The 23391-nt window shown below is 40.2% G+C and overlaps 1 long non-coding RNA gene across 1 annotated transcript in view; it reads right to left on the bottom strand.

Moving 5' to 3' along the window:
- Positions 1-15256: 15256 nt before the first annotated feature.
- The window catches only part of LOC123612059 (uncharacterized), a 339122-nt gene continuing 330987 nt past the window's right edge, over positions 15257-23391 (bottom strand). The window contains exon 4 of the long non-coding RNA XR_006719220.2: positions 15257-17049. This is a non-coding gene — a long non-coding RNA (uncharacterized LOC123612059). The remainder of the gene's footprint in view (positions 17050-23391) is intronic.

The following is a 23391-nucleotide window of genomic DNA, read 5'->3' as shown; positions in this document are numbered from 1 at the left end:
TCCCTTACAGACCTAGAACAAAAGAAGCCTGTAATCCACAGATCTACCCCATACAATAATTATATGAGGTGCCATTGGATTTGTGTGTAGAAGTCACTGTAGCTCTTCTTTAAGAGCTTCCGAAGTAGCAGAATAAATATGTAAACCACTGTGATACAAAGCAGAACCAGCTGGCATCACTTCATGTGATTAGAAGTGATAGTAAGTGCTGTAACATTTCAAAGAAGGTAGGCATCAACTTGAGTTGGGCTCATCAAACACGAGTCCTAAGAAAAAGTAGGAGTTGAACAGGGCAGCAACCTGGTAGGGTTTAGGAATTTTAATATTAGGAGATTGGGAACTTGAAGTTGAGAGAATAACAAGGCTAATTCACAAATAAGAAATAATCGGATTGAATTTGGAGTCTTGAAGGAGCTAAGCCTACTTGTGCTGCATTCCAGGCAGTCCCAGATTTAGATTTTGAATACTTACTTTGGGCCTTAACTACATGGTGCCCTGTTCCACCATTCACTTTTGACCTCGTTGTTTACCTGCCTCACTTTCTGATCCTTAGGTGCATTCTTGGCTTGCCTCACTGGCTTGATGCCTTATTTCGTTCCCTCCTTTGACCTTGGCTCCTGTTTCTGATGACTTTCTACCTTATAATACTTACCACTGAACTACTTCTCCTTCTGTTCACTGTCCTATTGCTTTTTGGCAACCTCATAAACGTGGTGGAATGGAATATATTTTCTTCGAGTGATGCTAAATTGATCCACTTTTTGGGAAGAGAAAATTTTAGTTGGATAACAAGAAACAAGACTGAAAAATTAAGGCAAAACAGTAAAGGAGACCAAGGTGTATGGATTTCATTCAGTACGTCATAATTACCCCAATTTTTTTGTCATGCTTTCCTACAACCTAAGCTATATTTTCCTTATTTTTCCTTTAAATTGATTATTTTTTAAAAGTTTGCTATTCATCCTAAGCAATATTATCTACATAATCATTGTTTAAAGGAATAAGATTTTTATTCCATTATAAATACATAACTATTTAAATTAATTATTTTTACATTTTTAACCAATATTATGTGTTCTCTTCATTGCTAAAAACTGTTACAATCAATGGGTAGCTCTTAGAGCTTTAGCCAGATAATTTTAGCAAGATTAACCTTGTGGTATATAGGATGATTAGAAGTGGGAGAGTAGAAGATTAAGGTAAACATACAAGTAGGAGTTAATAAAGATCTGCATCAGAGTCTTCACTGAGGGAATAAAAAGAGATGTGATAGGGAATCCATAGGTCTTACTGGTACTGGAAGTGGCTTCCAAGTTGAAAGGGTTAAAATGACGCCACATTTTGAGTCTTAATGCCTGGGAAAATGATGGTACAATAAATAAAAATGGGATTACCTGGAGGAAGCAGGTTTTTGAGGAAAGAGGATTAGTTTAGTTTGGGAGTTCTTAAACTAAGGATCTGGTAGACAGGATGTTGAAGGTTAAGGACTAGAGTTCCTGACTGATGTTGACCTGGGTGTCATTTGGCTAGTGTTGGGGGTTATAACCATGGCATAGCTGAGGTCTCTGAAGAGGAGTGGGAAGAAAGAGAACAGCAGATGACCGAAGAGAGAACTCTGAAGGGGAGGCCTGTACTTACTGTGTGGAAGGAGGGACAAGAGGCGGCAATGTTGACAGAGGAGCAGTGATGAGTCATGGAAAGGAAGGATCAGTGTAGTGTTTCTGTGCACACCGAGGAAGAATACTGTCTAAAAATGGAGCAGTGGCTAAAAATTAAACACCTAATATTATGTAAGCATTTGAAAATGTTGAGAATGCTTTTGAACAGATTGGGCATCAGGAAGGGAAAGAAAGAGATGTTGACAGAATGTAAAGACTTGATCAAACACAGAATCTGGAAAGTTGGTAACAGGCAGTTGGTGATAAGAATATCTGAAAGCACATGGCCTGATGACAGGACTGTGGTTCAGACAGAGAGCAATGATGAGTGGGATAGGGAAGAGCTTGGCTTCCATGGGGGAGGACATACGATAATGGGAGTGGAATCAAAGTCAGACACTGTCGTGGTAGGAGTCAGTCACTGACGTTAGTGTACAAGATTGAGGCCTGGTCAAGGAAACAAGGCTGAATTCCATTTCTTAAAACTGAAAAATAAGGCCAATGTCAGGAAGTTTGACTTAATACTGGCCACCTGGGATCGGGAACTAGGACTCTCTTCCCCCTACTAAAGAGATTTCCCAGAACCTAGAATGGGATTTAGAAGACGAGGAAGAACCACATGACTTTATATAGGGGGAAGATTCTGCATAACCCAACCTGGGGATTCATTATTTTATCCTCATGACAACTTGAAGGTGTAGAGTTAGTATCAAAACCAGAGACAGAAACTGCATTTTGGAAGTCTTTTGGCCACGTTTACCTGAGCATAGTGAAAATAAGGAAGGCCATTCATTAATGGTGGTGACTCCTGTTGGTGATCACAGAAGAGGAGAGTAAACCTATGGGAACACAGACAGGAAGGTTCATAGAAGGGCAGAGAAATGAGGGTGTGAGGGTCCCCCATGGGGTGAGTAAATATGCCAATACAGTAATGGATAATTAATAAGCATTTCCAAAATGTTCTTGAAACCCACATAAAAAGGTATTTTGGTTGGTTGGTTGGTTGGTTGGTTTTTGTAACCCCAATACTGTTGATTTAAAGCTGAAAATAGCACTGATAGAATCGTTTCCAGAAGGAATGCTAACTTGATGATGTCTTCCCCTTCCGAAGGCTGTGACGGCTTGATTGGCCAATCTGTGGTATTTTCCTGTGAGGTAGAAGAGTGACTGCCACTGTCCCATCACTAGTGTCAGTGCATGGTTTATCAATCAAGGGGCCAGAAGATAAACTGCCAGAAGTTCGACTATGTGTCTCTGGACTTTGATGTTTAGTGAAAATTCTCCTTCCAGAAGGAGTGTTGCCCTCCTAAACACTGTGACGAAAGCGATGCCCTAGGGTTTTGTCTGCTTGCCTTGAGTTTGTTACAAGCAGTGGGGAAATGCGCTGCCTCTTCGGAGTCCTTCACTGAGCCTTAGGAAAAGTAATATAATAAAGCAGCACATGATACATTTTTGGATTACTCTCTAATAACAAACCATATAATCAAAAGGTCCTCATGTCCTCCAAGATCTGCCTTGTCCTTGGTGAGCCCAGAGCCCATCTGTAGAAGCCAGGCTAAATCCCCTGCTCCTGGATCACCAGCACCCCTACCTACCCTGATCTTGTACTCAGCAGTATGATCCCAAATTACTTGTGCTAACCTGGTTAGTTCTCTGACTTCTGATTTCCACCTGTGTCAGGCAACTGCTAAAAATCAGTTATTAGGCAACCAGAGGAGTGGGTATAAAAGTTACAATTTTCTAACACCTCTAATACTTACTCCTTTAATTACCCACCAACTGAGGTACCTAAAAATGCTGCAAGGTGGAGTTTGCACCAGTTTTATGTAGAGCAGAAAATACAGGGATGAACTCGTGTATGTTTTCCAATATAACTGGAAACAAAAAATGACCAGAGGCTATTAAAATGCTTACCTTGTCAAATTGTGGTCCTTGTGGTTGTATAGGAACTAGACTATTAAGATGACTTAAAATACAGTGAATTTTGACTCTAAAAACGAACTGCTTTTGAATTCTCCCATCATTGGGATATTGGTTCTGCTTGGGTATAAGGAGTCAGCTGAAGACACACAGCGACAAGGAGATTTTATAGAGTGCCAAAGTCATGCTGAATTTATTTCTTTTAATTGTATTCCATATTCCCCTTTTATGAGTATACCCATATAAAATGGTACATAATATTTAATGAAGACAGGCCTATACGATCTTCTGGATCTAAATTCTAAGTATGCACATGAATGGAGTTCAATAAAATTATTTTATTGGTGCAAAAGAATGCTCTCACAGATGCTTCTCTGCTTCTTTGCAGTTTAATTTTTTTTTCTAACACAGAATATGCTGTGGGAACAGAGTAATTAATGTGGCCTGTCTCACCAGCAAAGTCTACGTGCCAAATTTACAGTGAAAAACACAGCTCCAATCAGTTCTTACTGTGTCTTAACATCATGTTTTTCATCCCTATCTCATTCTTTTGTTAATTAAATAAGATTTGTTATTTTCTGGCTCGCAATTCGAAGAGCTCACAAAACTTGGCTAGTTCAAAATTCAAAGGCTTTGTACTATTTTTCTATTGAAAAAGAATCAATTTAGTCGCGTAAGAGATTATGTACAGAGAGTAATAGTCTAATCAGAGACCCCGAGGGCTTTGAAATATTGTTTCATCTCTGTTTCAAGTTATTCCTCTTATCAGTATTTTTTCCGCACATTAAACTGGGAGCAGAGAATGCCTTTATAAATGGTTTACATGCCAGGAGACGATCACTAAGAAATGCAAAGGTTAATAAACAGTGTTTGTGCAGATGGGTTCAATAAGAAGCAAAAGGCCAGTAATGCGTTTTAATAGTACATGTACAGTGATGACTCACCTGGGCCAGAGCAGCCAGTCCTTAAAGGGCAAGTGCGACCTGTGTACTTGCTCCTTTCAGAGACAGCACGGGTACCCTCTTCAGCTGCTTTGTTCACACAATACCACGTGGTCATGTGTCAAAGCTTGTTTTTAAGTCCCTTCTCTCCTCCTCTTCATTCACTTTAGGGTCCAGACTACTCAACCTTGTCTGACCTTCAATTTTTCTTTTTTCCTAAGGGCTCTTGCCTGAACTTAAATTTTTGATTTCATCCACTGAAGCCCGTGTTCAGTGCTGTGAATCAAGACTTAATTTTTAAACAGAATAGCTACTGAAGATACAGACGTAAAATGGAAATGAATGCTTCTTGAAACCAGAAGATACAGTCCTCTGAACATGTTGTAGGGAAAAACCCATTTCCTGTATCATTTGCATTTGGCTAAAAGCATTTCGCTTAAATGCCTGAAAGTATCTAGGGTGAAATAAGTAGGAAAATCTTCTCAGAAACACTAGTAATATGAAACTAGCAATACAGTGAATGCTTCTCCAGCTGTTGGTTGCATCAGATCAGCTGCCCACACTCAGTGTGGTACATGGGGTATAGCCGTCTTGTTTCATCTGACAAGAGGTATGTTCAGCCAGAGAACTGGTGCAGGAGCTTAGACGTGCAAGTGACCTCGCGTGGTCTGGCAGCCAGATCAGACAGACCTACACCCTAAGTGGTATACAGTGATGAGTTACATTAAAGGCATCTCTAAGTGGGATTCATGCAGAGAAGTTGACAGCTAGTGAATTTCTTTGAATTTTTTTGTGTGCTTATTGTTTACCAAAAAAAATTTTTTTAATTGAAGTATACTCGATATACAATGTTGTGTTAGTTCCAAAGTGGTGAGCATTACTGGCTGGAGCCCCAGAGAGGCATGCATATGTGTACGTATGTGTGTCTCTGTATCTTCGTCCATTTATTTGAATCTCTGCAAACTTACTACTTGGTCTATCATCATTTCTTTGTCCTGTTTTTCAATAGAGGAAAGATGAAAAGTGCTACCTTCTGGAACTTAATAATCGTAGGGCCTGGAGACAGAGTGTCTGCTTCTACCTTGGGCCTTGTGAGAAACACTGTGTGTCTTATCCCTGTTATTACTCAAAACCAGGTTAGATACTTCTTCCTGACTCATCCATTCCTTTATTTCTCATTAGTTACGTCCTTCCTCCATTTGTTTAGTGCCTGGTATTTTCGCCCTTTTCCTTGGTGGTATACCTGTTTCTTGTACCTAAAAAGAGACTTGGTGTCCCTGGGTTTATACTTGAACTCTGCTGAATGACGTTTATTTGCTTCAAGCAATTCAACAGTCCTGCCTCAAGACCTCAGCCCTCTTTAAAACTGCTTAGCTGGAAATCCAACAGAGACAGACACTCCTAGCCTTCCTTTAATGTAGGGGTTGGCAATCTGTAGCCTTTGGGCCAAATGTGGGTCACAGGCTGTTACTGTAAATAAAGATTTGATTGGAACACAGCTATGCCCGTTCATTTACACATTGTCTGTGGCTAATTTTATACTATAAAGGCAGAACAGAGTAGTGGCAACAGACACCATATGGTGTACAGAACTTCTTTACAGGAAAAGCGTGCCAACCCTTGCTCTAGAGGGTTTGGACAGGAAGGCAAAGAACTGAATGTTTTTCCCCTCAACCGAGGCAGTCATGTCATGTCTCCTTTTGCATATTAGAAGCCATTCCCAGGCCAGAAATAAACTCCATTTTTTCTTAAAATAATTATTAGATACTGAATACAGGTGTCTAGGTCGTTATTGTATTACCAATATGTGGTGCTTCTAACTGAATTATTTTTGGTTAATAATTGAAACAGTATTCATCAGGTTAATAAGAAGAACTAGGGCAATCTTTTTTTTAATTGAAGTGTAGTCAGTTTACAATGCCGTGTGAACTTCTGGTGCAGAGCACACCGTGTCAGTCATACATGAGCATACATATATTCATTTTCATGTTCTTTTTCACCATAAGTTACTACAAGATATTTAGTATAGTTCCCTGTGCTCTACAGAGGAAACTTGTTGTTTACCTATTTAATATATATATTAGTTAGTATCTGCAAATCTGAAGTCCCAAATTACCCCTTCCCACCCTGTTTCCCCTGGTAACCATAAGTTTGTTTTCTACGTCTGGGAGTCTGTTTGTTTTGTAATTAAGTCCATTTGTGTCTTTTTTTTTTTTTTTAGTTTCCACCTATAAGTGATCTACAGTATTTTTCTGTCTTTTTCTTATTGACTTCACTTAGAATGAGTCTCCAGGTCCATAGGATAATCTTTCTACTCAGTGGACTTACAGCAAATTTAATGGAAAAGTTATTCTTTTGGCAGGAACTTCCACAGAAACACTCATATTTCTGCTTCCTCTGAGCACTGAGGACAGAAGCCCACCTGGGCCTATATTCCCACATGACAGCAGTTGTTTGGGGCTGAGTAGCTCTGGCCCCTTGAGCTGGACATGCACCTCCAGTAAGCCCGGGGCTTCAGCACACCTGCCACGTGCGTTCCGGCCCCGCTGCGTTACTCCTGTGGGCAACTCGGTGCAGGGTGAGCTCTGCAGCACTTGCTGACTGTGCACAGCGCTGCAAGTGCCAGGGCAAAACAGGTATTTTAGAGCTCCTCTCTCTTCTCTCCTCTCTCCGAGTCAAACCTAGGACCTCAGGCATGCTAGTCAAACCCTCTACCACTGAGCTAACCCTCGCTCTAGCTACCTTACTTTCCCCCAGGCTCAGCTTTATCTCCCTCAAGTCAGGGAGTCTGCTGGGTTCCCGGGTCCTCATTATAGCCCTTTAACTGCTATAGTGCTGATACCCTATACTAGTTTTGCTTTCATGTAGACAGAAACGCAAATTAATACATAGTCAGAAGCAGAATTAGGGTTTCTTAAGAAGTTGGGGGAATCAGTTGTTACTGTGATGTAGGAAATTTGATTCTATTGTTATTTTGCTTTATTTGCCTTCATCTCCAAGTAGTTCATGTTGAAGACTCATCAGAGCTCCTGTCCTTCCAGTAATCTTGCATGAGTTCACACTTGAATTATTTCCCTAACTGTCTGGCTTTGGAGATACGACTATGTAGGACTAAGTAGGTTACTGTTATATGTATTTTCCAAACAGAAATTGTAGGACTAAGTAAGTTATTGACATATGTATTTTCCAAACAGAAATTTCACACATTTTCTGTAACAACTCATTTTAGGAAGAACAAGAAATCAAGAATAATTATGTCTACTTTGGGAATTTAATAACCATATAAAGTTGCCTAGTCAGCACACAGTAGCTACTCCAAAATGTAGTAATTAAATTTATGATTACCATTTCTGCTCATTCTTTTTGGAAACTTGATTCTGTCATCCTGTATATTAGGTAGCTTGCAAATTTCATAACTGTGCTTTGTTTTGATGTTCGTTCAAATAATTGATACAGATGTTAGGAAACAACAGAGGCAAGGTTGAGAACTTGATATAACAAACACTTCATTCTAGGTTGAAATCTATTCATTAATAAATCATTGGCACATAAATATTCAACCACCTGTGGATCAGCAAAATCTGGTAATTATTTCACTCTATAATGCCTGCAAGATATTAAGAGACCTTTTGTCCAGTACTGTGCTGAAATACACACAGATGTGCATACACAAATACACAGACATAACAAACATGGGAGTACCCATACCTACTTTAAGATAAAATACCAAACCATTCTAGCTCGGTCTGTGAACCTGTGTCAACTCCTGGTAATTGCCTATTTGGGCACTAATTACTCACATAAAATTTGTTTATCTAGCTCTTCAATATATTTCTTCATTTCAGTCATCTACTAGTTTTATCTGTTTGAAAATTTAAAAGATGTTTTCTCATCTGATTTCTGTTATGATGCCTTGAATTCATCTGTGACCACATCGTCAATGTCTGCTCTCTAACAGGATTCCAATTCATAGAGGCCTACAGATTTAAGTTAACTCAAGGGAGCTTATTACTCTTATTACTTGCATATTTTAATCAACATTCTTTCAATTTTTCAGGTTGAAGCTATTTCCCTTGTTCACTACAATGATGGTAATATATCGTTACTGTATCAAGATACATATTCCACATCCAATATGGAAAAACCCATCCCATGATTCTCAAAGAGCAGGATTTTGTCTTCTTTCTTACCAATACTAATTTATCTGCTTCTGCTTCTGTGTATATTCCTAGAATCTGTATATTGAACTAAGTCTTTGAAACCTTTTGCCTTATCTTATAATTATATTGTGTAACCACATAGAGCTCTTGCTGCACAAGTTATCTTAGAGTAATGAATGAAATGCTAGTTGATGAAATCTGTTGTGAAATATTATGGATGAAACCAACTGGGTCTGGTTACATGAATGTGATTATGTTCACAGATGCCCTGGCTTTTGAACAGTAGGATGGCTCTTTCGCTTTCAAAGAAGGCGGGTCCTAGTCAGCAGACTTTTGCATATTCCATCACCACGTGCAGTGTGTCTCTCACTCAGTTTGAAGATAATAGCAAATACACATATCCATTTTCTACCATCTTGAGTCAAGTGGACCCTGAGTATGCGGAGGACAGTGTTTCCTCTTCAGTGCTGCTTGATGAGTTTATTGAAACCAGGAGTTTTTTCCTACTACACTTATTCCACAGACACACACATAACCTGTGCATTGTTAAAGACAGAGGAGGCCAAAGAGGAATCCCAGTTAATTTTCCCCATACAGGTAGATTAGACAGTCGTCTGGAGTTAAGAGATTATCCCATGGGTTAAATATTAATGCACTATTAAAATGGTATTTGTATAACCGCTCTATGGACTTTTTGGTATTGGCTTCCCTCTGTAAGTACCAAAGGCAACAGTGTACCCTGTTAAGTTTCTAGATTTCTCCAGACTTTAATCCCATAGGGGAGAGTCCTTTAGCAAGGAGAGTTTCAGCAAGTCCCTTTCTTAATCTTGTCCTTTGGCTGTGGTAAGAAAATGCAATAAACTGGCTTAAACAAAGAAATTTATTTTCTGATTGTTCTGGTGGCTAGACAGTCCAAGATCAAGGTCTGTCGTGGTTAAGTTTCTGATGAAAGCTCTCTTTCCGGCTTGCAGATGGCTTCTTCCTCACTGTGGCCTCTCCTCTGTGTGTATGCAGAGAACTGGAGCTCTCTGATGTCTCTCCTTACAAGGACACTAATCCTACACATCAGTGCCCCACACTTATGACCTCATTTAACTTTGAGTGCCTACTGTCCCTGTCTCCAGATGCAGTCCCACTGGAGGTGAGGGCTTCAACATATGAATTTGGGGAGGACCCGGTTCCATCCACAGCAAGGCTTATGCACTTTATTATGGTAGCAGAGTAAATGACTACTTCAGTGATTGTGGTCTATTCAGCACTGAGTCCTCCGTAAAATTGGGTCTGCAGTGTAAGCCCATTGCCCTCAGACTATCAAATGAGAGGGCACAGTTTGGTGCACACAGGGGTAGGTGAGCACTGGGGCAGCTTGCTTGCTTTTCCACCTCGTGTAGCATGGACTGGGTTCAGGGCAGGCTGCCACAGAATGTGCCACTTAGGCAACTGGATTTCGAGGTGAAGATAGGGCCCAATAGAATCGAGCTTTTTACCTCTCCCTTAACTGCCTAAAATAATTTAGATAGGAGACTTGAACCAGGAAGGAGCTATTACCAGAGATAACTTGTGACATCAGGAAGCTTTATCTGAATGATGTGGCATACATTTTTAAACACACATTTGCTTGTCCCAGGTTCCTGTGAACTGTCTTCCTCCCCTTTGAAGTCCCAGACCCGTACCTCCTCTTATAAGCCTCCATTATCTTGACTATCAAAGAGCCTCATATCTTTGGAATTCCAGTGCATATGAAATGAAATTTGTTTTTCTCCCATTAGTCTGTCTTACGTCAATTTAATTATTATACCAGCCAAAGAACCTAGGAGGGCAGAAGGGAAAAGTTTCCCTGCCCTCCAGTGTGTATCGTATCGTGTGTATGTGTATGTGTGTGTGTGTGTGTGTGTGTGTGTGTGTAGTTAGATTCAACTTGCTGAAGTTTTGTTTTGAATTTTGTATTTATGCCCACAAGGTATACTGATCGTTAGCTTTCTTTGGTTTTGTTGTTAAGGTGGTGTGTCTCATAGAATGAACTGAGCTGTATTCTCTGTTCTGCAGCTTTCTGGAAGAGTTTGTGTAGTATTAGTATTACTTTTTCCTTAAATATTTGCTAGAAACCATTTAGGCAGCCATCTGGTCTTGGCGTTATCTTGAGGGAAGTGTTTAAATTACAAATTTAATTCCTTTGGTAGATATAGGGTTATTCAATTTATCTGTTTCCTCTTGAGTCAGCTTTGGTAGTTTGTGTGTAAGGCATTTTTCCATTTGATCTAAATTGTTGTATTAACTGGCACAAAGCTGTTCATAAAATGTCATTATTTCAGTAACTGAAGACGCTAATGATTTCCCGCTCTCAGATTATGTTCGTAAGTTGTGTTTTTCCTCTTTTTTCCTTGTTAATATGGATGGAGGTTCACCAATTTAAGTGCTGTTCCCAAAGAATCAGGTTTTGGTTCAACTCATTTTCTTTATACTTTTTCTGTTTTCTATCTTTCTTATTTCTGCTCTGATTTTAATTGTTTCCTCTCTGCTAACTTTGGGTATACTTCACTCTTTTGTTCTGTTTTCTTTAGGTGAAAACTAAAATCATCTTAACTACTTGCCACTTTACCCTTCCAATTTTTCAGGCCCAAAATTTAAATCCTTCTTAGCACTCATCCCCCCCCCCATGCCGTCTCTAATACATTAGGCAATTCTGTTGTCTACATTTATAACGTAAGCCAGTACTTCTCACCCTTTCCAGTGCTGTAGTCCTGCTCCACTTCACTGTTATCACTTGTCTGAATTATTGCAGTAGTTTGTGTCTCCCTGATTCTATCCTGGCCCCCCTATAATCTGTTCTCAAGACCCAGCCAGAGTGATTCTTTACAAAAAGTAATTCAGTTCATGTCACACTTCTCAGAATCTCCCAGTAGTGTCTTATCTTCCTCAAGCTAAAGCCCTCACTGCGACCTACGAGGCCCTAGATGATGTGGTGCTTTGTTCATTCTCAGACCTGATAACTTACAGGACTGCATCTCTTTTTTATTTTATTTCTTTATTTTTCCAGGTTTATTGAAATAGAACTGATGTATAACGTGTCAGTGTAACGTGTACAACATGTTGCCCTGATACATTTACCTATTGCAAAATGATTACCACCATAGCCTTAGGATTCCTCTCTTTTAATCTGCCTGAGACAGGCTGATCTTCTCACTGTTCTTCAAACACACCAGGCGTAGTCCCTCTGCATATATGTCCTTTGCACTAATGATGTCCTCTGACTAGAAAAATCTTTCTCCAAATGTGCATGTGGCATTCCTCATCTCTTTCAAGTCTTTGCTCAGTTGATCTTTTTCATTTCTATCTTTAATTTAAAATATATATATTCCCTTTTCTTACATACAACCTCTTGCCCTTGGAAGTCCTTCTTAATCATGCCCGGTTCTGCTTTGTTCCATGTAGCTTACTGCCATCCACACACTACATCTCTCTTACTCACTGTTTCTCCTCTAGAATGTTAGCCCTGTGGGAGGAGGTTTTCTTTTCTGTTTTCTATATTTCTACATTTCTGATATATTTGTAGTGCCCTAAATGAGTCAAGTTCAAAAATTCTTCTCTATAAATTAACTGAAACTTTAAACTGTCTGTGTAGTATCCATGCTGTGAATAAAGCTCCCCTCCCAGCTTTCGTGGGCTTTGCTTGCACTGCTCACACCTACACCTGTCTTCAGCAAACTGCTCTTGGGGTTCTGGAGCTGCCTGGCCCACAAGGAGCAAACAGCTGGAAGTACCCTTAGCTAACGCAGATACGAGAATACAGAAGCCCAGTTCCCTGCCCCAGGTCAGGACAGACACTGAGGCTTACTTTATACTGCAGTGTCCCCCTGTGTCATCTGGCTGATGTGACCATAGTGGGACTTCGTTGATTTTACAGTCTTGCTTGGATTCTGTCTCTTCTCTATTCTTCTTCTTCTTCTGTTCTCTTTGTGGTTCTTGAGGCACCTTCTTTTATAAAGTCACTTATCCATGAATTCTTAAGCTGGACCTAAGGCAGTCTGTCTAGTTGGACTGTAATTTCTAAAATAATTGTTGGGTAAGAATAGAATTTACATTTTAAAAATTCTTGACCCAATACTAATTTCTGATAAAAGCTCAGCCTCAAGTAAAGGAAATAAAAGGAATTATATGATGTCCGTTGTACTTGGAGAACAGAAATGTAATGAATATGCTATCTGAGAACTAAACATTACAGAAACCTGTTAGTGTCAGGTCCTTCAGAAAAGAAAGATTTTCAGACTTTGAATCCAAAGGATTTTTCTGTGTTTCTTATTCAACAAAAAATGTTTTAACAGTAACACACACACACATTTCCAGGTTTTTGTGTACAGGGACCTTTGCAGCTTAATTATGGAAGTGAAATGTACACACATGAGTACAGTCAGGTGAAAGATAGTTTAAGTTTAACCTTATGATGGTCCAGCCCTAAGAAAGGAGCAAAACCAGTATTACTGGTGATGTCACTCTTGTCCCTTCAAGTTCTGGAGGGAACAGTAGCCAAAGGATGAACAGAGAAGAAACATTTATTCTCAGGCTAAGTGTTTCACCAGGAAGAGAAGAGAGAGAATGTATTAGTCACAACTTTCCCTTTTTGGAAACTGAAGGAAAAAATATTATTGCTTCTTCCCGAATAACTATTCTCTGAATGATAATCCCATTTCTAATTCTTTGAGTACCTGTCTAGCTACAATTATCCCTACGCAGATGAGTGAGAGGCTGGGTAGAAGGGATGCTGTCGCACTACCTTCTTCTTACTAAGGGTGCTTACATGTTTTATAACTGACTTCTTCACACGCACCATCCGAGAACAGAGCTGAAAAGCCGTTAAATGGAGCAAACAAGAACACCTCAGCTGCATTAATGAGAATGTTTTCTTTAAAAAAAAAAAAAAGAAGGTTGCCAAATTGCTTTTGTACTTAATTTCCAAAACCAAATCTTACTGTTCACTTGCTATTAAGGAAAATTATCTGTCTACAATTAAGGTTAGAAGGCTTTTCTCTTTGTTCATGCTTCAAATATCTGTTTGTTCTTCAGTGAGAACCACAGCCTTGACAGCTTACAGTATATAAACTATTTCTGTGTGGTCTTTGATTAGAACTGTTCAGTCAACATAACAAAGCAATCGAAAAGTATTTAACTAGAACTACCAAAATATTCAGCTACATATTTAAAACTTCTATTAATTCAACTCATTAATCCCCATTAAAATTCAAGTGTTTTACGTTAATTTACCCAAGGCTATAATGTATTAAAGCAAATGTCTAATGGTATGTACTTCTATGACAATTCAACAATGCGTGTCTGGTTTTGATCTCAATCTCCGCTCCCCCCCTGCCCCCGGCCCCATCTCTGTCTCTCTGACATTAACGAACTGTGTGACTTTGGGCAGGTTACTTAATCTTTTGCACCTCAGTTTCCTCAGCTTTACAACGGGAAAAATAATAGTATATTTGCCGTGAGGATTCTACTCTGTTTCAGGACTCACACTGATCAAACTCTCAGCTTCCATCTCTAAATCACTTCCAGTGGGTCAGACTATCTCTACAGCGACCCTGGAAGCCAATGGTCAAGAGAGACTAAGAGAGGGCAGCACTTCTGCATTCCCGCTGGAAACTCCGAAAAGAATCTTACCATTTGGGGAGCTTTCATCACGTCCCATTCCTGCTCAGAGTCTTCTGTGGCTCCTCATTTCCCACAGGTACAAACGTACAGCCTGATACTTGTGGATTGTATTACTATTGTCTCCATTTGCCTTTCAGCGCTGCCTACCATCACTTCCCTGTGCTTCGTCCCAGGGGACTACTTAGTGTAGTCTGACTTTTTCCAGCTTTACATCTACTTCCTGGCATGTTCCTCTTTGACTGTTAAAATCATACTCATATTTCACAATGTATCCTGGATTCTCCCTTCCTAGAGGCACAGACTTTTCCCAGCATTCACACACATCCACACCCGTTCCCACCTTCTTCCCCCCAGGACACACCGATGACTTGGTTGTGGCCTCTTTATCCCCTGAACTCCCCAGCCCTCTGGGCCTCTCGCATGGTGCCTGTGCCTGTATCTCTGTGTCAAGTTGTGACTCGATCTTTGCAATGTAGTCATTTATATTCTTGTCTTCTCTACTGAGTTTAAAATTCTTTGAACCAGAATTGATGCTTACTCTTCTCTGTTTGCTTTGGAAATGCCTACCACAGTGCCTTGTTGTAAGTAAGTCCATAACGCATATTAGGCTATTAGGAGTAATTGAGCCATTCGTCTCCTCACTGGGCAATTCAGAGTCCAGTGCTGCGCCCATCCACCCTTCATCAGTAACTTACCAACTTTGTAAACTGGAATTAGTTAGGATCTTCCTCCTCCTCCTCCTTCCTGTCTGCTCCTGTACTCAGCATCAAGAGCCTGTCTGCAGTCTAAACTGCCAGAAGGGGAGAGAGACTTTGATTACAGCTGTCGCTTTTTCTCTCTGTTGGCCTCCACAGGGTTGTTTCTTTTTTGAGGCATTCTCCCAGTAGTCACATACCCAGCTAATGTTTACACTTATAATTATTCATGTCATTAGCAAATTTATTTCACCTCTCATTAGAATACACGAAAATGTTTATACCGAAATAGAACAACAAAACCAATAATACATCATATACAATCTACTCAGATAATCTGATAGGAGCAGAGGGGATTTAACTTCAAAGGGAAAAAGACAAGTGAAGTTAAGACAATTCTGCCAGGTTATCATGTTGCCTTTAGTAATCTGTTTGAAGAGAATGAGTGCTGGCTCTGAAGTTGATGCTATGGAAAATGAAGTGAGAGTTAATCATGGGAGGATGTCACGTTGCTAGAGAAAGCAGAAACTAAGAGGTAATTGACATTTTTTTCAAAGGGGCCTCAGATTAACTGTACCTACAGGGAGTTTGTGGAATTGTAACCAGGACCTAATAGTGATAGTGACATTTCTTTGAAAAGAAGATTTCATCATCCTTGCTCTCTGGAATTCATGAGTTGCCTGCTTCTGGACTCTCTACAAACTACAGCCCTTCGGGGGAGAAAGAACTCAATCATTTTTTGATATGCTCATGCAGACTTTCAGCAACGTGAAGGGGTGATTTTATTTATTCATCCATTCTAGATATGTCTAAAGAGAATCTACCGTATGTCTGCCTCCCTTCTAGGGCCTGGGAGGCACAACAGTAAACAAAATAGATAAAGCTTCCTGCTTCCATAACCTTACTTTCTAATGATAGATGACAGATAAGAAAACAATATGAATAAAATATACGGTACGTTAGATAATGATGGATACTGTGCAGGGGTAAAAATAGTAAGATTTCACAGGGAATATGACTGTTAAGCAGATACCTGTAAAGGATTCTGGAGAAACATTATTTGTGTAACCTAGAGAAGAGAGTTTCACGCAGAAGTGTAGAGGATCTGAGGGCTGGGTGTGATTGGTTCGCACAAGGAAAAGCAAGGAAGCTTCTCTGACTGGAAAAGGATGAGTAGGACGCAAGGACAGTGGAGACGAGGCCTGGTCATCACACAAGGTCTGATGAATCACTGCTGGCACGTTAGCCTTTGTCTGACTGGTATGGGATGTAAAGAAAATTTTGAGTAGAGGAATGACAAAATATGATTTTTATTTTAACAGAATCACCATCTGCTTTGTTGAAAGCAGACAGCAGGAGGGCAAGGAAAGAAACAAGACTGATGAGGTTATTGCAATGATCCAGGCAAGAGAGGCAGAGGCTTGCCCCAGCTTTGTAGTAAGGGACCGGGTGAGAAGTGGCTGGAATCAGGGTTCGTTGGTAGATCTGACACGTGGACTTAGAAAAGAATTTAAGGCTGGTTTCAAATTTTTCATTTGAGCAATTAGCACTGTTGGCGAAGAGTTTCTGTTTACTGGGATGAGGAACACAGGTGGAGATACGAGTATGACGGGTCTGAGGGGAAGGAATCGCACAAGGTAGGAGTGTTTTGGGTTTGCAGAGGAAATTGCAAATAGTTTAGTTCACATAAATCGTGGTGCGCATGACAGGACACCGTGGGAATATGGTTGGACAGGTAGCCTGGGACCACACTGCGCAGGCAGTGGGGCCACGCTGGTGCTGGGCAAGGCTCCTGGGAGTCCTCAGCTTCCTAAAAGCGGGGCTGATTGTCTTCAAGTAAGAGTTCCACAGGCGGCTTATTTCTTCAGACCTCCGAGGTCACACTTTACGCTCAGGCTGCAACTGCATGTCCCCTGAAGCTTGGCTGTGGGAAGGAGAGTGGCTTCCCAGCTCTCTGCCTTCTTGCTGCTCTCAGAGAAAAGAAGAGACATCCTGCATTTCAGTGTTCATCACTGCAGTCAGACAGCTAAGTGGCAAAATAAAAACAGAACAAAACCCAAATCAAGTCAAAGCCAAAGCCATCTTACAAAACTCTCCCAGGTACATTCCTCTTTAAATTGGAAATGAATTGCTGAGACAGGTCACTTTACTTAATGTTCCCCGATTTCCACATTGACTTGAGATGTTTGCTAAGAACTCCATGATGCTCTGTCATTTTTATTAACAGTGAAAATAATGAGGATTCAACATAATAAACTGCTTTCCCAAATAACAGGGATGTGTGACAAGACCTAGAAGCCAGTGCCACATACCACCTGGCTAATTGGAGAAGTCAGTTTCAGCGTCAGAAGCCACGGCAGAGTGAGACCAGCTGCTCAGATATTGTGGAGATGGGGCCAGATGCAGTCTCCTTATTGTTTTAGGCCAGAGCAGTGTAGGACTCAGAGTAGTCTTTAATACACTGACAGCTAGTTGGAGTTTAACCACAAGTGTGCAGAAATTTGTGATTTTTTTCAAATTGCAGTATAGTTGACTTACAATGTTGGGTTAGTTTCAGGTGTACAGCAGAATGATTCAGTTATACATATAACTACATACTCTTTTTCAGATTCTTTTCCATTATAGGTTATTACAACATATTGACTATAGTTCCCTGTGCTATATACAGTTGGTCCTTGTTTTTTATTTTATATATAGTCGTGTGTACCTATTAATCACAAACTCCTAATTTATCCCTCTCCCCTCCCTTTCCCCTCTGGCAACTGTAAGTTTGTTTTCTATGTCTGTGAGTCTGAAATCTGTGATTTTTAAAAATGCTTCCAAGTAGGTAGAAGAGTATAAAGCTTGCTGCTTTCAAAAGCGATTAAATGTACCAAAACTTCAGGTCAAGGCAATGAAAGGTAATAGTCCTAGAACTGAAGCACCACTATTGTTGGGGGGAAACATTGTTTATTTTTACTTTTCATTCTAAGTCTGCCTCTGCTGCTGACTTAGTATGTGACCTTAGTCCAGGCAGTTCACCTCCCTCTGTCTCACCATCTTTTCAGCTAGAATAGCATCAGTTTTCCTTTTGAGGCGTGGTAGGAGGAATGGATGCTTATTATAAAGAACTCTTAGTTACTGAAGCACTGCTTACATGAATATGTTCACGAATATTTTTGGAGACACACTCTGAATTTTAAGCATTTGGATTTGGCCTTGGAGGAACTTCTTAAGCTGTCTGTAGTTCCACAGCTAAATCTGACTTAACCACATCACGTAGGTTTTTTTGTTTGTTTGTTTGTTTGTTTGTTCGTTTTTATTGTTTCAGCTGTGGGAAACAATCATGTTTGCTGAAAGTAAGAGTACAGGACCAAATAGTAGAGAGGATCTAGGTCTCACTCAGTTGCAAACCTTTCTAAACCCCTAGCAACGAATATATCCAGTGTGATCTCCCCATTTTTTCTCAGTAGAGGACTGTGTGCATTTCCTCCTGTTATCATTGTATGCTTTTCAGGAAATTATAACAGCTAAATAGTAGGAATTAAAGGTTATTGAGCACTTACTATGCACCAGCATTTTTACATGATGAAAGTTCTAAAAACTATTATTGTCCCATTGTAGAGTTGAGGAAACTGAGGCACAAAGCGATTAGGTAACCTGCCCAGGGTCACAGAGTTAGTAAATGGCAGCAATAAAGAGATGCAGAGAAAGACAGAGGGAGAGGAAGAGAGAACATAGCATTGCTTAGCACACAGATGTTTAGTGAATGCTTGTCCCTTTCTCTCCCACTCTCATTCTTTTCAACACACATGTGAATTTATTTACTAGTTATTACTTGTTAATTCATCCATCCGTTCATCTGTTTATTTCGGGCTGACATCTGAGTTCAGTCATATGACCAGAATGGTGCTCAGCCCACTGTAGACTTTATTTCATTAATTCTTCACCACAGCTTTGTAAGAAGGATCCTACATCTCTCTCCATTTTATGGATGGAGAAGTAGGCTTAGTGATGTTAAGTAAACTATTCAAGGTCCATCTCATTGTTACCATTTTATATTTGTGGAGTGCTTTTCTTTCTTTGCCAGAGCACTATCAGATATGTTACAGTGGACTGAAAACACAAAGGTTGCAAATTCCTCATGGGACAGAAAAACCTGTAGCATGTCACATGTGTCCAGGGTAGAAGCATAGTAAATTCTTACTGATTGAGTTTGCAGAGTAAATATTATCTTTATTACGTAATTGAGGACACCAATTTCTTAAAATGTTTAACACCTAGAAGGTTAATAAAATGCATCATTCAAACCATGACACTTGTGACAGTGAACAGCTGTTCCTGTTCCTGTAGGGCCACTAGCCTAACCTGGGCCATGTGGCCGAACCCAGATGTCCTGTTACCCTATTAACATCCTACAACTAACTGAAGACTTTTCAGAGCCTAAACATTTCACACAGGAAGAAACAGAGAAATGTTATTTCATCACCATTCCTTTCTCAAAAGCACAGACTCTATCACTTTCTCTCCTGGCAGAATCAGGAATGGAGAGTGTTAAGTTCTTCAGTAGAAACTTCTCAAATCTTTATAACTTAATATTTAGTAACAACTGATGCAAACATCAAGCATTTGATAAATGGATACTGCCTTTATATAAACCATTTCAATTTCTAGGCCTTCATTTTTATATTCTGTACACACACAGCCCATGCACTATATGTACATATGTATCTAGAGAATGACAAATCTGAGTGTGCAAATGGTGTGCCTACAAATTAAGGGAAGATGGAGTCATCTGTAATACTCAGCCCTTCTCTAAAATATAGACATAATGAGTAACAGGCAAACCAAGGGTCACCCAGCACACACAAGGATCAGTTTCCACTTCGAAAAAATTTAAAAAGCAAGAGATTATGCAAAAAGTTCCTTGAGCATCAGTAATGCCAAAATGATTTTACAGCTTGTAGGAAACTCATCTAATTGTGGCTTAACAGCAACTAAGACTGGTAGGGGCTCCACTCGATAACAAATGTTCCTCTGGTCTTGCTTTAGAAACCACTGAAGGCACAGCTTATTAAGGAATTAGACCCTGACTAGGTGAGCACTACAAAGCTCAGTCACTGCATGATGAAACAGTTACTTTCATGTAGTTGTTAGCAAAGCCAGTAAATCAAAGAATTTGGGAGGTGATGCGTGGAGGCTGGCACACTGACCGCCTAGTGCATTTACACTACATAATTTGAGATGAATGGTGTCCATCAGGAACCCGAAAAGACCGCAGAACTCAGAAGTAGGCATGTAGCTGGTGTGAGTGTCTGCACTTCGTGTTTGAAAGCTGAGTTGCATTTAGGGAAAGATTTATAAAGTCCTCCTGAGAGTGCTCTCCAGAATTTATGCCCAGTAATGCTTCTTATAGGTGACCTACCACTGACCCCCTAAAACATGCACATGCACACCCCTCCACACACCTGTGCTCACACACCGTACCCTTGTACATGCACACACACCGTGTATGTTTTGATACTGTTTCCCCCGTAATAACAGATCTTGGTAATTTCAGAGATATTTTAATATTTTAATGTGGAAAATATTAACTGGGCACTTGATTTATGGCCAGTGTTAATGTTATCCATGCTCTCCCGCCTTGCTAGAGCCCCTAGGTTAGCAATGGGGGAGGTTTACGAGGCTTACTGGCCATGTGATGGATGAAACATTTCCACCATTTAAGTTTTGCTTCTACAAAGTAGTGGTATTTTCTTCATGGAATCTGTAAGAAAACGAGCTGAAAATGAGCTACCCCTTTTGCAGGACTGGTCAGTGTGTGACTCTGCAAGAGAGTTCTCCAAAAGCATTTGATGCAGCTACTCCACAGGACATGGCCTGATTCAAATGCTTAACCCCCGAGGTGCAACCTGCCTTTCTGGTGTTCGGGGTCTAGTCCAGGTGTTGTCATTCTAAGTCTTCAGAAAAAGCCTTTCCAAAAATCTCACTTGAAAAGAAAATTGCTACCTCCACCAAGAAAATACAAAAGGTCCTTTATAAAACAGCTGCATGGGAGGCTTACCTGATCCATGGTCTTTTCTCAAGCTCAAACTGAAATAGATACAGCCACTAGACCGGAGGATGAGAAAATGTGCTTACATGGTTCACGGCTGGTATTTTAAAATGCTCAGTCCTTTAATCCCCAAGCCAGCACCCTCACCAACAAAAAATAACAATACCAGCAAAAACTCTATGTATTATGTAAACAACTTGCTTGATTTCACTGGCAGATGGTCCAGCCCATGGGTTTTTATACACTGAATGTCCAGCACAGCAGCACTGGATCAGCAACAGGCAGACCAAGCCACTGATTAAGGTATAAACAGTGCAGAGATATCAAAAAAATAAGAAGGCATTTTTTTAAATGTAAATATTTTAGATTTCAAAAGAAATTATCACAGGAAATTTCAGACCTGTTTTTGATTTTTCTTAAATTAAAAAAATACTAAGGTATAAAATACAAGTATCATTGACTTTGTCCCATAAATTTCTCAGGGTTTAGGGGCCCTTAATTTAATATGATCCTCTTACACATCACAGTGAACGTTGTAGGTCCTTCTTTGCAATTATGCACAAATATCAAATCAAGGCTCAATGAACTGTGCTTCAATCCTCTGCCTCATGAGCCTCTGCCTCCCTGTTCTGTTTTCTCTTGCATCCTTGATTGACCTCATAGACACACCATACTTCCCTCACAGGCATGATCACACTCCAGTTGCTTAACTGAATGTGAGTTTCTTCTCTGCAAGAGTCCCCCTTAACATCATACTTAAAAATTCCAAAAGTTATCCCCTATTTTAAAACATCTTACTGGATTGATCAGATAAAGCACAACTTTGCTGTGTCCAAACCCATCCTCATTATGAGTAACTACATAAGTATAGCAGTGCAAGTGACAGGTGGTATATTACGGGCAGAAACAGTGTGGAATGGGAACAGAAAAGGACCATTTATCAGTAAGGACCCTTGATGTAAGAACAGAAACTGACTCTGGCTTGCTTTAGGGGGAAAACTATTGGAAAGACAAGGGGAAGGGGCCAAAGAACTAGGTTTGAAAACTGGGCAGGAACCAAGCAAGCAAAGACCATGTTGTAGAACAAAATCTAGTCTGCCAGCCATTGCACTCCTTACATTCAATCTGTGAACTGATTTCTTTGCATCCCTCACTCAAAATTCAGAGTGCCAGGAGCTCCATCAGTGTTAGAGCATGTACTTGTCCGTGGGGACAAAGAGAATTTGGCTTGCTAACGTCAAGTTTTAAGAAGGGGAGCCCATAGTGAGAAGTGGGCATTGAGACTCCTCCTCCCCAAAATACTGTGCATGGTGCTAAATTCCCAAAAGGGAGCCCAGGCTGCTAACGAAAAGCGGGTGGGTTGGACGGTGATCAGCTGAGAAATGAACAAACGTCTGCTCACAAAATCTAGGTCAGTCTTCTTGGTTAGAGAAAAGACCTAAAAGGAATATTTCCAAAGAAGTATCATTTTAACTGAAAGATAAGTCAGAGCTTGCTAACTAAAGAAAATGAAGAGTATTTTAAGTGGAAAACATACTCTATGTGCAGAGACATAGAAAGTAGAAAGCCCCGCACTTTCAATAACAGGAATATTTTTGCTACAGTTAGACTGTAGTCTGTATGTGGAACAGTTAGAGTTGAAGCTGGAGAAAGAAATTGGATGGCAGAGATAAAATGTTACATGTATTATTTTGGCAATGTGAAGTCCACAAAGGATTTCAAGCCAGGGCTTGCCAAGATCAGATTTGTGTTACAGAATGATTACTTGGGCCTCAGTGAAGAAGATGAGTTTTGGTGACTCTCTCAAATTGAATCTTGTTTCTTGAGGTTGTGGGGCAGATGCTAAAAATGACGACTTCATGTCCATTTTACAGTTTATATTAACTCTCTGAGTTCTTTGTGTCACTCTCAAACTTGCCTTTCGATTAGTTGCAAACCTTCTGATATTAACATTCAAAGACCTTATTTAGTATCAAGTATTGTTTTGAGTATTATATTTCTGTTCTACTGCTGCTGAGTACAGTCCCACACACATAGTGGTTTCAAACAGTACACATGTATTACCTCATTGTTCTGTCTGGGGAAGGCAGAGGGAGAGTCTGGTTAGAGGTCTGACAGGGATCTCACTGGGCTAAAACCAAAGTATGGGCTCAGCTGTGCTCCGTCTAAGGCTCTAGGAAGAACTGTGTCCTTGCCTTTTCCAGCACAGAGATGGCCTGCATTCTGCAGCTCATGGTCCCCCCTCCTCCGTCTTCAAAGCCAGCAGTGTCTGGTTGAGTTCTCACATTGCATCACTTGGATTCTGCTTCTGTCACTGCATTTCTTCCTCTGACT

The sequence above is a fragment of the Camelus bactrianus genome, chromosome 15, assembly GCF_048773025.1.
Source record: "Camelus bactrianus isolate YW-2024 breed Bactrian camel chromosome 15, ASM4877302v1, whole genome shotgun sequence".
Lineage (NCBI taxonomy): Eukaryota > Metazoa > Chordata > Mammalia > Artiodactyla > Camelidae > Camelus > Camelus bactrianus.
The sequence above is the reverse complement of the archived record's forward strand: the minus strand, read 5'-3'. Positions and strand labels throughout refer to the sequence as shown.